General features: G+C 47.2%; 1 protein-coding gene across 8 annotated transcripts in view; it reads right to left on the bottom strand.

Moving 5' to 3' along the window:
- Positions 1-13,478, bottom strand: part of KDM2B (lysine demethylase 2B) — a 244,672-nt gene that overhangs the window by 167,734 nt on the left and 63,460 nt on the right. The window contains exon 1 of one of the 8 annotated variants that reach the window (XM_075323529.1): positions 2,381-2,399. The exons of the other annotated variants lie outside the window; for them this stretch is intronic. The gene's annotated coding sequence lies outside the window, so the exon portion shown is untranslated. Of the gene's footprint in view, positions 1-2,380; positions 2,400-13,478 lie in introns of those variants that run through there. 8 annotated transcript variants of the gene reach the window in all.

Raw genomic sequence — 13,478 nt, 5'->3', positions numbered from 1 at the left:
GTCTGTCGCCATCTCTGTGTGTGTGTGTGTGTGTGTCTCGGTCTGTCGCCATCTGTGTGTGTGTGTGTGTGTGTGTGTGCGCGTGTGTGTGTGCGTGTGCGTGTGCGTGTGCGTGTGTGCGTGTGCGTGTGCGTGCGCACGCGCGTGTGCGTGTGTGTGTCTCTCTCTCTCTTGGTCGCCATCTGTGTGTGTGTGTGTGTCTCTCTCTCTCTCTCTCGGTTGCCGTGTGTGTGTGTCTCTCTCTCGGTCTGTCGCCATCTGTGTGTGTGTGTGTGTGTGTGTGTGTGTGTGTGTGTGTGTGTCTCTCTCTCTCTCGGTCTGTCGCCGTGTGTGTGTGTGTGTGTCTCTGTCACCATCTGTGTGTGTCTCTCTCAGTCTGTCGCTGTGTGTGTGTGTGTCTCTTTCTCTCGCCATCTGTGTGTGTGTGTGTCTCTCTCTTTCTCTCGCCATCTGTGTGTGTGTGTCTCTGTCTCTGTCCACGTCTGTCTGTCTCTGTCCACCTCTCTCTGTCTCTGTCCACCTCTCTCTGTCTCACCACCAACATCTTATTACCTCACACATAAGCTTCTTATACTAACAGTTTATTTTGTTCCTATAGCAACCACTGACAGTTGCTATTAATAGCCTGCAGCTCCCACCTATTCAGTTTAATGGAGGCAAGATTTTTGAGAGTAACTGTAAAGCGCGGGGTTAATCTTTCCAGTCAAAACATAGTCTATGACGTTCCCTGGGTCACATGGGGCGTCTGTGCAAAATTTCATGATTGTAAATGCGACGGTGCAAATTCCTTTAGCGGACACACACACACACACACACACACACACACACACACACACCTTTATATATTAGATATATATATTTATCCATAAATTCCTAAAGTATACAGTGGAAAAATGCAGTTAGTTTTGACAGTTCATCTGTCATAAGGATGTACAAAATATTTGCTCATTTCTAACAACTTTAGTTCCTTTATGCCATCTGAGGTGTTACAATTTCACTAAACAAAACAGTGCTTGGCAGCTTCTTGTTGTACACTGAAACCAGGGCTGTGGAGTCGGAGTCGGAGTCGTGGAGTCGGAGTCGGAGCTCATTTTGGTGGAGTCGGAGTCGGAGTCGGTATAAAATGCACCGACTCCGACTCCTAAAATATATAATAAATTGGGGACAGGAGTGCAATGCAGAATGTGCTGAATATTTTACTAAATAATAACATTTAGTATAATGCTTATATTTAAGTGAAAAATGTATTGTAGTACAATGTGAACATCAGACATTTAATTGTTTTTATGATACAATAATCAAGATATTTGGATAGAACATAAAATATATTTATTGGAATACAACTTTAGAACACAAAAAACTGTAATAAATTGTAAATATGTAATACACTATGTAATATACAGTAGATTACATATATATCTTGTGTGTGTATATACACTGTATATACATATATATATATATATACAGTGTATATACACACACAAGATATATATGTAATCTACTGTATATTACATAGTGTATTACATATTTACAATTTATTACAGTTTTTTGTGTTCTAAAGTTGTATTCCAATAAATATATTTTATGTTCTATCCAAATATCTTGATTATTGTATCATAAAAATTATTAAATGTCTGATGTTCACATACACATATTCATGTACTACAATAAATTTTTCACCTAACTATAAGCAATATATGTAGGAGTCGGAGTCGGAGCCGGAGTCGGAGTCGGAGCCGGTGCAAGAGAATTTGAGGAGTCGGAGTCGGAGTCGGAGTCGAAGGTTTGGCTTACCGACTCCACAGCCCTGACTGAAACTAGGAAAACCACATGATCGGATAGAAAAATCACTGCCACGGTTTATTCAATCCAGTAGGAAAAAAAATATAATGCCAAAACAGTGTTCCACACAGGACATATTTGTTTTTCTATGGTGCAATTACACAGATATAAAATCGGACAAACTGAAGGTGAAAAACTAAATTCTGGATCATCTCAACACAGATAAAAACACCAATATCACACAATCCATTACTATCAGTGGAAAAATCGCTTACGGTGTGACCTTAAAAAGGAGAAGTGTTTCTTAAGGCTGATTTTTTAAAAACAAAAACAGCAGCTAAAAAACAAATTCTTTATTTCTCATGCACAGGTAAAAAGATGACTGTACGGTTTCATTCATTACTCTTGATTATCTAGAAACCCAGGGAAGCGGAATACTTCTACCCCTCCACCACACACAAACCACTGAATTAACACCGTAAGGATTAGCCCTTTAGTTCCTCCATTACCTCCCTGCAGCAGATAAAACGATTGGTCACAAATGCCTTGGAAAGAATCCACTTAGCCGTGGCTTCAGCCCCCTCCTCCCCATACTCACAGAGCTAAAAGATGTCAGCAAGATGCAGACAGTGTGCAAGGTCTCTGGAAACAAGAGGCTGGCGCAAATCAGACACCTCCAGTACATCAGCGCGAGCTGCCTAGCAACCACATTCAGAACTGGGCTTGATGAAATGATACGCAATGCTGTCAGAAAGACAATATTACACGTTAATACAGTATGTGCATCTTCACTCCTCAGCCCTTACACAGCACACGTATGAATACCGTACACTAGAAGACACTAAGTATTCCAAGCAGGAAACTAGCCAATTTACAAAAAATGCCATTGATATCATACTGTCCTTGATCTGGTAGGTCATCTTCTAAGAAGATCACAAGGACTAGACATTTTATTCAAGTAGAGAGAAAGGGCACATAGCATACTGTATGTACCAAACAAATAAAAGTATCGGGACCCCTATAGAAGCTTTTAGGACATCCCATTAATAATAATACGTTTTATTTCTATAGCGCCAACATATTCCGCAGTGCAACATTCTATACATAGTCCTTAATAAAAGGATGACTCTTTCTTTGCAGCCAAAAATCTTCCACTCTTCCGAAAAGTCTTTATGAGATTTTGGGAATAATTTTCCCATTCATCAGTGAACATTTATGAGGTCAGACAATGATGTTGGATGGGAGAACCTGGCTCTTAATTCCCTATGTATTTCATCCTAAATGTTCAATGTGGTTGATGTCAGGGCCTTGCGCGGTCAGTCAAGTTCTTCCACACCAAACTCCCCCAACCAGGCTTTTATGGACATTGCTTTGTGCCCTGATCCTGCTATAAGCAAAAAAAGAAAGAGGTGTAATGATCCCGATCGCAGAGGGTACGACCTTGACTGGGCTTGTGCTGGAATGGACCTGCACCTACTTCAGCTGAAGTGCATTATGGCGCAGAGAGCCATCAGGTCCCTACACCGCAATACACATTGCAGACCAGTCAGAGGCCAGCAACTGCTGACAGCGTACCAGGGATTGGCGCTGCATGGCAGTGACATATTGCGACATCATAACAGGCATGCCAATGTCAGCTGCCGGTCTACACGCCTGCTACAAAAGCAGAGGAAGGTAAGAAGAATGTTTTTTTTTGTTTTTGTTTTTATGCGTTCAAGAACAGTGGCAGAATGGGGGGCTACATATACCAGGAAGTCTCCCAGGATAGGAGACATACAGTTAGGTCCAGAAATATTTGGACAGTGACACAATTTTCGCGAGTTGGGCTCTGCATGCCACCACATTGGATTTGAAATGAAACCTCTACAACAGAATTCAAGTGCAGATTGTAACGTTTAATTTGAAGGTTTGAACAAAAATATCTGATAGAAATTGTAGGAATTGTACACATTTCTTTACAAACACTCCACATTTTAGGAGGTCAAAAGTAATTGGACAAATAAACCAAACCCAAACAAAATATTTTTATTTTCAATATTTTGTTGTGAATCCTTTGGAGGCAATCACTGCCTTAAGTCTGGAACCCATGGACATCACCAAACGCTGGGTTTCCTCCTTCTTAATGCTTTGCCAGGCCTTTACAGCCGCAGCCTTCAGGTCTTGCTTGTTTGTGGGTCTTTCCGTCTTAAGTCTGGATTTGAGCAAGTGAAATGCATGCTCAATTGGGTTAAGATCTGGTGATTGACTTGGCCATTGCAGAATGTTCCACTTTTTTGCACTCATGAACTCCTGGGTAGCTTTGGCTGTATGCTTGGGGTCATTGTCCATCTGTACTATGAAGCGCCGTCCGATCAACTTTGCGGCATTTGGCTGAATCTGTGCTGAAAGTATATCCCGGTACACTTCAGAATTCATCCGGCTACTCTTGTCTGCTGTTATGTCATCAATAAACACAAGTGACCCAGTGCCATTGAAAGCCATGCATGCCCATGCCATCACGTTGCCTCCACCATGTTTTACAGAGGATGTGGTGTGCCTTGGATCATGTGCCGTTCCCTTTCTTCTCCAAACTTTTTTCTTCCCATCATTCTGGTACAGGTTGATCTTTGTCTCATCTGTCCTTAGAATATTTTTCCAGAACTGAGCTGGCTTCATGAGGTGTTTTTCAGCAAATTTAACTCTGGCCTGTCTATTTTTGGAATTGATGAATGGTTTGCATCTAGATGTGAACCCTTTGTATTTACTTTCATGGAGTCTTCTCTTTAATGTTGACTTAGAGACAGATACACCTACTTCACTGAGAGTGTTCTGGACTTCAGTTGATGTTGTGAACGGGTTCTTCTTCACCAAAGAAAGTATGCGGCGATCATCCACCACTGTTGTCATCCGTGGACGCCCAGGCCTTTTTGAGTTCCCAAGCTCACCAGTCAATTCCTTTTTTCTCAGAATGTACCCAACTGTTGATTTTGCTACTCCAAGCATGTCTGCTATCTCTCTGATGGATTTTTTTTTTTTTTTCAGCCTCAGGATGTTCTGCTTCACCTCAATTGAGAGTTCCTTAGACCGCATGTTGTCTGGTCACAGCAACAGCTTCCAAATGCAAAACACACACCTGTAATCAACCCCAGACCTTTTAACTACTTCATTGATTACAGGTTAACGAGGGAGACGCCTTCAGAGTTAATTGCAGCCCTTAAAGTCCCTTGTCCAATTACTTTTGGTCCCTTGAAAAAGAGGAGGCTATGCATTACAGAGCTATGATTCCTAAACCCTTTCTCCGATTTGGATGTGAAAACTCTCATATTGCAGCTGGGAGTGTGCACTTTCAGCCCATATTATATATATAATTGTATTTCTGAACATGTTTTTGTAAACAGCTAAAATAACAAAACTTGTGTCACTGCCCAAATATTTCTGGCCCTGACTGTATATACACACCAGGAAAGAGCCCTGGATGGGTGACAGATTATATATATTGTGAGACTGTGACCGGGGTTGTCTATGACGGCCGGTACGTCTCGCCCCGATTGTGCTCCCTCCATGTATAGAAAGCAACTCCACTCCAGGGTTTATTGCCGTTTCCCTGCAGGCTGAAAGGAGGGTTAAAAAGGAAACAGGAACCGGGGTGTGGGGCCCTAGTGTGAGGGAGTAAACACAACTCCCCAAGCTTCTGCCGAAGAAGCACATGTGAGCCATTTCTGGAATCTGGCTTGTTGGTTCTGGAGGAGGATATTCCGGAATACGTGTTGTGTGCTGTTTTGGATTTGGTTTTGTGCAATAAACTGAGTGCTGTGACCATTGGCGCCTGGATCCCGTGTCTTCTGCCGCGCAGCCGACCACGTTACCTCACAGATGGTGGAGAACGCGGGCATGTCAGCCCGGTGAGGTGTAGCATCCATCCCTGGTGACCCAGTAGCGCATGTCCTGAATTCGAGCGGCTACATTACAGCCCAAACCCAGCGGCGACATGGAGGACATACTAAAGCAGCTGGCTCAGGCTAATGCACAGCAACAACAGACCAATGCACACCTGCTCCGGTCGTTGGATCGTCAGCAGCAACAGCACCAGCACTCCTTGCAATTGCAGGAACAAAGCCACCAAGGACAGATGGTTCTCCTGACCAAGTCGATCCGCGCCGGACCGGCAGCAACAACCCCGGGGCCGGGTGACGACGGCAGCGTCCGGAAGGCGGTGAGACAAGCGTTGCAAAAGATGACACCGGGGGATGATGTGGAAGCGTTCCTGACTGTGTTTGAGTGGGTGGCCGAGCGGGAGAAGCTGCCGACCCCCCAGTGGGCTGAGGTATTGTCGCCCTATCTGTCGGGGGAGCCCCAAAAAGCATACCTGGACCTCTGTACCGAGGACGCCATAGAATATGAGACCCTGAAAGCCGAAATTCTTGCTCGGTTGGGGGTGAATACTTATGTACGGGCTCAGAGGGTAAATCAGTGGTTCTATGAGGAAGTCAAACCCGTACGCTCCCAGGCCTATGACTTGTTGCATCTGGTAAAGAAGTGGTTGCAGCCTGACACTCTGAGCCCTGCGCAAATGGTGGAGAGGGTAGTGGTTGATCGCTTTGTGCACACTTTACCCGTCATCATTCAACGGTGGGTAGGACAGGGCGACCCAAGTACCCTGGACCAATTAGTGTGTCTGGTGGAGCGGCATGTGGCTACGCAGGACTTGTTACGGGACACTGAGACTTTGCGTGCCGCCCGTCGGTCCGGCCCCTCCAAGCTTCGGGCCAAGGACCCACCGCTGACACCGGTGCGGGAGTCCGCTACTGTCCCGTCTGAGGCCGCGCCCGCCGTCCCTGAGGTCCGGAAGGCTATGTACCCTAAACGACAACTCGTCAAGGGGGTTTCCTTCCCTATTAGATGTTGGCGGTGCCAGCGGGTGGGACATATGGAAGCCCAGTGTCCACTCACCACGGAGCCCATGGATTGTGGGGTTACCCGGTGGGGTTCAATGTATGCTCAGGCGGTGTGTACCGCGGACCTTGTCTCCCCGGAGACTGAGCCCCACTTGTGCCAAATACAGGTGAATGGATGTCCGGTTACAGGCCTGTTGGATTCCGGAAGCTTAGTGACCTTTGTGCGATCAACCCTAATGGCTGAAGTAAAGGCCACAGGACGTACAGTGGGGGTGGTTTGCATATATGGGGACCGCCGAGACTATCCCACGGGGGTTGTCACTATCACAGCACCCTGCGGTCAGGTGCAACATGAGGTGGGACTTATGAACACTCTTCCCTACGACATGATCCTAGGAAGGGATCTGCCGTATTTTTGGACTCTATGGAAGGGACCTTCTAAGTCCCCTCAGGTATTTGACAGTCCGGGACCTGAGCCCGACAATCCCGAATCCAGGACGCTTGCCATAGGGCTCCCCATGATAGGGACAGAATGTGAACCAGATAGGTCACTCCTAGAGGTATTGGCAGGAGAGGCTGAGATGGTCGAGCCCATCCCGGAGTTGGAGGCGTCCCCGGATACGTTTGGGACAGCCCAACTCCAGGACCCTACATTAATACATGCCCGGGGACGGGTGACAGTGGTTGACGGGGGTGGCACAGGTGCCCGGTGCCCAGGTAAGGTACCCCCATTTCGCTCTTAAGCAGGACTTGCTCTACCAGGTAGATGAAATACGGGGCGTGGTGGTAGAGCAGTTGGTGGTGCCCCAGCCGTATCGCCGGCGGGTCCTCGACTTGGCTCATAAACACCTGATGAGTGGCCACCTAGGGGCCAAGAAAACGCAGGAGCGAATATTGCAAAGGTTCTATTGGCCCGGGGTCTTTGGGGAGGTAAAACGGTTCTGCGAAACCTGCCCGGAGTGTCAGCTTACCGCACCCCTGGCCCACTGTCGCAGTCCGTTGGTACCGTTACCCATTATAGAAGTCCCTTTTGAACGGATAGGGATGGATCTGGTGGGGCCCCTCGTAAAGTCCGCTCGAGGGCACCAACACATCCTAGTGATCGCCGACTATGCCACCCGGTATCCAGAGGCGATACCTCTCAGACATACTGCAGCGAAGCTTATAGCTCGAGAGTTGTTTGCGGTGTTCTGCCGGGTGGGGTTGCCCAAGGAGATCCTTACGGATCAGGGGACCCCATTCATGTCTAAAGTGACCAAAGAGCTATGCCGGCTACTCCAGATCAAGCAGTTGCGTACGTCTGTGTATCATCCTCAAACGGACGGTTTAGTGGAGCGATTCAATAAAACCCTGAAAACCATGCTAAAAAGGGTGATTTCCAAAGACGGGAAAGACTGGGATATGATGCTTCCCTATTTGATGTTTGCCATCCGAGAGGTGCCACAGGCATCCACGGTGTTTTCGCCTTTTGAGTTGTTATACGAGCGACATCCCCGGGGATTGTTGGACCTGGCAAAGGAAACATGGGAGCAGGAGTCCACCCCCCATAAAAGTGTGATTGAACACATTTTAGGAATGCAGAACCGCATAAGCGCGGTCATGCCAATTGTGAAGGAGCATTTACAGGAGGCTCAGGCCGCGCAGAGCGGCCGCTACAATAGAAAAGCCACCGTGCGGACCTTTAACCCCGGGGATCGGGTGTTGGTGTTGGTCCCCACGGCAGAGAGTAAATTCCTGGCTCAGTGGCAAGGCCCCTACGAGATAAAGGAAAGAATCGGGGCGGTCAACTATAAGGTATTGCAGCCCGGTAGGCGGCAACCTGAACAAATATATCATGTCAACCTGTTGAAACCTTGGCAGGAACGGGAAAGCCTGATGGTTGATTTTCCCCCATCTCTCTCCTCTTCGGGTCGTTCAAATCCGGCTCCAGCGACCTCCGGAGAGGACGAACCGGAAGTAAGGATTGGAGAAGCCCTCACCAAGCAACAGAGGCGAGAGGCCAGACGGCTGGTTCAGCAGAACCCCGATGTCTTCTCCGAACTGCCTGGTAGGACCAGTCTGATACATGACATGACATGGTCACCGAGCCTCACCTGAAGGTACGCCTGAAGCCATACCGGGTGCCGGAGGCTCGAAGACAAGCCATATCAGAGGAAGTGAAGACAATGCTACGCCTGGGGGTCATCGAAAAATCCCAAAGTGAATGGGCTAGTCCCATTGTCCTAATACCAAAACCCGTTGGCTCCTCAAGGTTCTGCAATGACTTTAGGAGATTGAACGAAATATCCAAGTTCGATCTCTACCCCATGCCCCGGGTGGATGAGCTGATTGATAGGTTGGGACAGGCGCGATATTTCACCACGCTCGACCTGACCAAGGGGTACTGGCAGGTGCCACTGACTGAGTCCGCCAAGGAGAAAACCGCTTTTGTTGCGCCGGAGGGTCTCTTCCACTATGTTGTCTTGCCTTTTGGGTTACATGGCGCTCCGGCCACGTTCCAGAGGTTGATGGACTTGGTGCTGGAACCCCACCAGGCGTATGCATCAGCGTACCTTGACGACATCATTATTTACAGCTCCGAGTGGCAGACCCACTTGGAAAAGGTACAAGCGGTGGTGAACGTGCTCCGAACAGCCGGATTGACAGCCAATCCCAAGAAATGTGCGTTGGGGCTCACGGAGGCCCGCTACTTGGGCTACGTAATAGGCCAAGGAGTGATTAAGCCCCAAATTAACAAAGTTGAGGCGATCCAGAAGTGGCCTAGACCCCTGACCACGAAGCAGGTTAGGGCCTTCCTGGGTATCGTGGGGTACTACAGGAGGTTTGTTAAAAATTTTGCGGGACTATCAGCCCCCTTGACGGACCTTCTCAAAGGCAGGAAGTCCGTCATGGTGCGCTGGACTCCGCAGGCCGAGGACTCCTTCCGGACCCTGAAGGGGGTCCTGTGCGGACAGCCCATTCTTGTCAACCCTGATTTCCGGAAGGAGTTCGTAGTACAGACTGACGCCTCTGAGGTCGGCCTGGGCGCAGTGCTGTCTCAGGTGGTTCAGGGGGAGGAACACCCAGTCACCTTCTTAAGTAGGAAGCTCACCCCTCCCGAGCGGAATTATAGCGTAGTGGAGAAGGAGTGCCTGGCGATCAAGTGGGCCTTGGAGTCCCTACGCTATTACCTGCTGGGACGGCAGTTTCGCTTGGTGACCGATCACTCTCCGCTGGTCTGGATGAGGTCCGCTAAGGAACGGAATGCCCAGGTTACCCGGTGGTTCCCTTCTCTACAGAACTTCTGGTTTACGGTTGAACACCGGGCCGGAAGGTTGCAGGGCAACGCTGATGCCTTGTCCCGCGGCCCGTGTTTGATGGCGGTAGTTCAACCCCGCACGCTTGAACTGAGGGGGGGGGGGTATGTGAGACTGTGACCGGGTTGTCTATGACGGCCGGTACGTCTCGCCCCGGTTGTGCTCCCTCCATGTATAGAAAGCAACTCCACTCCAGGGTTTATTGCTGTTTCCCTGCAGGCTGAAAGGAGGGTTAAAAGGAAACAGGAACCGGGGTGTGGGGCCCTAGTGTGAGGGAGTGAACACAACTCCCTAAGCTTCTGCTGAAGAAGCACATGTGAGCCATTTCTGGAATCTGGCTTGTTGGTTCTGGAGGAGGATATTCCGGAATACGTGTTGTGTGCTGTTTTGGATTTGGTTTTGTGCAATAAACTGTGTGCTGTGACCATTGGCGCCTGGATCCCGTGTCTTCTGCCGCGCAGCCGACCACGTTACCTCACAATATTATATTATATATATATATATATATATATATATATATATATATATATATATATATATATATATATATATATATATATATATATATATATATATATATATATATATATATATATATATATCTCTATCATGATGGAGGATATATATACCAGGAAGGGGCCCAGGAAAGGGGACATACATACCAGTATGGGGGACATATATATCAGGAAGGTGCCCAGGATGGGGGATATATACCATTATAGGGGATATAGTATAGAATGGGGACATTACTACATAATGAAGTGGGGGAGCAATGCAAATGTCTCCATAGGATTTGGAATGCTACAAGGGCCTATAGATCTGACAAACATGCATGCAGGGGAAGGAGGGGTGTTTCAGGTCCAAAATTCACTGGGGCCTAATGGACTCTAGTTACGCCACTGAAAATAGCCTTACCCAGACTTCCCCTACAAAGCTGGAAGCTACAGCTGTCTTGGTATGCCTAATTATAAAGGGGTTTTCCCATGAACAAAGTTATTGTTAATTAATAGATCTAGGAATAAAAATAAGTTCCACAATTGGATGCTTAAAAATAAATGTTCCTGTGCTGAGATAATCTTATATATGTGCCCTTGCTATGTACTGTGTAATGGCCGTGTCTGACTGTACAGGGACATGGTCTGATCATACCACAGCTCCTGGGCAGGGGAGAAATCAAAAGATTATACAAAAATGTCAGCATTGGATCACAGCTGATTATTTTTGTAAGGTAAAACCTTTCCATGCCTGTTTAACAAAAATGTTTTACCTGAAATAAAAAATGAATTGCGATTCCATGCTGTAATATCTGTACACGTTTTTGCTTCCTCCCCTGCCCAGGAGATGTGGTATGATCAAACCATGACCCTGTATGGTCAGACACGGCCATTACAGAGTACATAGCAGTGGCACATGTTTTTATTTTATTTATTTATTTTAAGCATCCAATTTTGGAACGTCATTTTATTTCAAGATCTATAAATTAAAATGAAATTTGCTCATAGGACAACCCTTTTAAAAGGACTATCAACACAGGATGCCTGTTCCCACCAAGTAAAGGCGCTCGTGCATCATGGCGGGGCTAATCATTTAAATTCACCTACTCACCTGCTTTGTTTTCCCTCAATCTCCACCATTCCCCTCTTCTATGATTGACAGCTCTGATTGACAGCTCTGGCTTCACAGAGCAAAAGAAGGGAGGAGATAGAACATAAGCAGGTGGAAAGCTGGATTTAAATGATTAGCCCCGCCATGATGCACGAGCGCCTGTACTTGGTGGTTACAGTCATCCTGTGCTGATAGACCCCCATTATTTTAGTGAAGAGAAAGCTTTAAAAAGGGACTTGAAGACAACATTTGAAAACCAAGAAGTTACACTTAAATGTTTGGCTCTGATATGATGTGCCAGCAGATTTACTCCGTTTGAACAGTTATTCTGTGCTGACAGATTCCCTTTAAGTGATGATGACCTGTACTTGGTGGTATCGGTATAAGGATTACATGAAGCCACCAGACTGTTGATATCTATACCATGAAGCTCCGATGCAGTTTTTATGCTTCGGATAATGCCAGACACTTGGAGAGCAATGGTTATTAAGTTCACAGATTATTGGTCATTTATATGCACTATGTGCCGCAGGACTCCGTGACTCTGCTCTAACTGCACGTGGTGTGCCGCTTCGTGTCAGAGTTGCTATGGTTCCCAAACGCTTCTACCGTTCAACACCACTCACAGCTAATTGTGGAACAGTTACGAGAGAAATTTGTTTTACAACAAATAGATACTCTGCCAGACTAATTCTGGCTTATTAGCGGATCATCTTTTCAGAAGATGTGAGGATTTCAAACCTCACTCAGAAACCAACTCATTGATTTTTACAGGAATGTGTGGCATGTGTTAGTCATTAAACAGTAAGGCTACTTTCACACATCCGGTTTTTGCTCTGCGGCACAATACGGCGCTCTGCAGAAAAACCACAACCGTTTTTTTTTGTCGCCGGTTGCGGGTTTTTTTGCATAGAGTTACATTAGTGCCGTATTGTGCCGCATGGGCTTGCGTTCGGTCCGGTTTTTGCCGCATGCAACAGATTTAGCCGATGCCGCGGCCGGAGGGAACGTTGCCTGCAACGTTTTTTGCTCCGGCAAAAAAAACGCATCGCGCCGCATGCGGCCGCTGCGGCTCATTTTTTCAATGCATGCCTATGGACGCCGGATGCGTGCGATGCGGAAAAAAAACGCATCTGGCCGCCGCATGCGGTTTCTTCCACTGACTGCGCATGCTCAGTAGCGTGCCGCAACCGAAAAAAAAACGGACGGGCCGCATGTAAAAACTTATGCAAAGGATGCGGTGTTTTCGCCGCATCCGTTGCATAGGTTTCACAGCCGCACTGAGCCGCATGGCTCAAACCGGATGTGTGAAAGTAGCCTAAGGCTACAGGCGCATGCTGCAGATACTTGGGGGGGGGGGGAATTAAAAATAAAGAAAAAAAAATAAATAAAAAGAGCGTGATTTACTTACTGAGTCACCGGCACGGCTGTACACTGCTACCACAGCCAATCATTCGGCTCATGCATATTCACTGCTTCCCCCGCCCACCGGTATCTGATTGGTTGCAGTCACACAGCACCCCCAGCATGTGTGACAACGTGACGCTTCTAATCACAGACTGGACTGATCTGCGGTTCTATAGCGTACAGTAAAAATAAATTGGTGTAGGGTCCCCCCATATTATGATACCCAGCACAGATAAAGCCCACGGTTACAGGCTGCAGCCCCCAGCTGTGCACTTGGCTGTAAATAGGAAGAACCACATGCGGCTTTTATTTTTTTTTTAATTATTAAATAAAGAATTTTAAAAAGCGGTGTGCGGTCCCCACCAATTTTGATTACTAGCCAAGATAAAGCCAGACAGCTGGGGGCTGGTATTCTCAGGCTGGGGAGACCCACGGTTATTGAGAGCTCTCCAGCCTAAAAATATCAGCCTGCAGCCGCCCAGGGTTGTTGAATCGACTAGATGTGACCATCCCA

The sequence above is a fragment of the Anomaloglossus baeobatrachus genome, chromosome 1 (genome assembly GCF_048569485.1).
Source record: "Anomaloglossus baeobatrachus isolate aAnoBae1 chromosome 1, aAnoBae1.hap1, whole genome shotgun sequence".
Taxonomy (NCBI): domain Eukaryota; kingdom Metazoa; phylum Chordata; class Amphibia; order Anura; family Aromobatidae; genus Anomaloglossus; species Anomaloglossus baeobatrachus.
The sequence above is the reverse complement of the archived record's forward strand: the minus strand, read 5'-3'. Positions and strand labels throughout refer to the sequence as shown.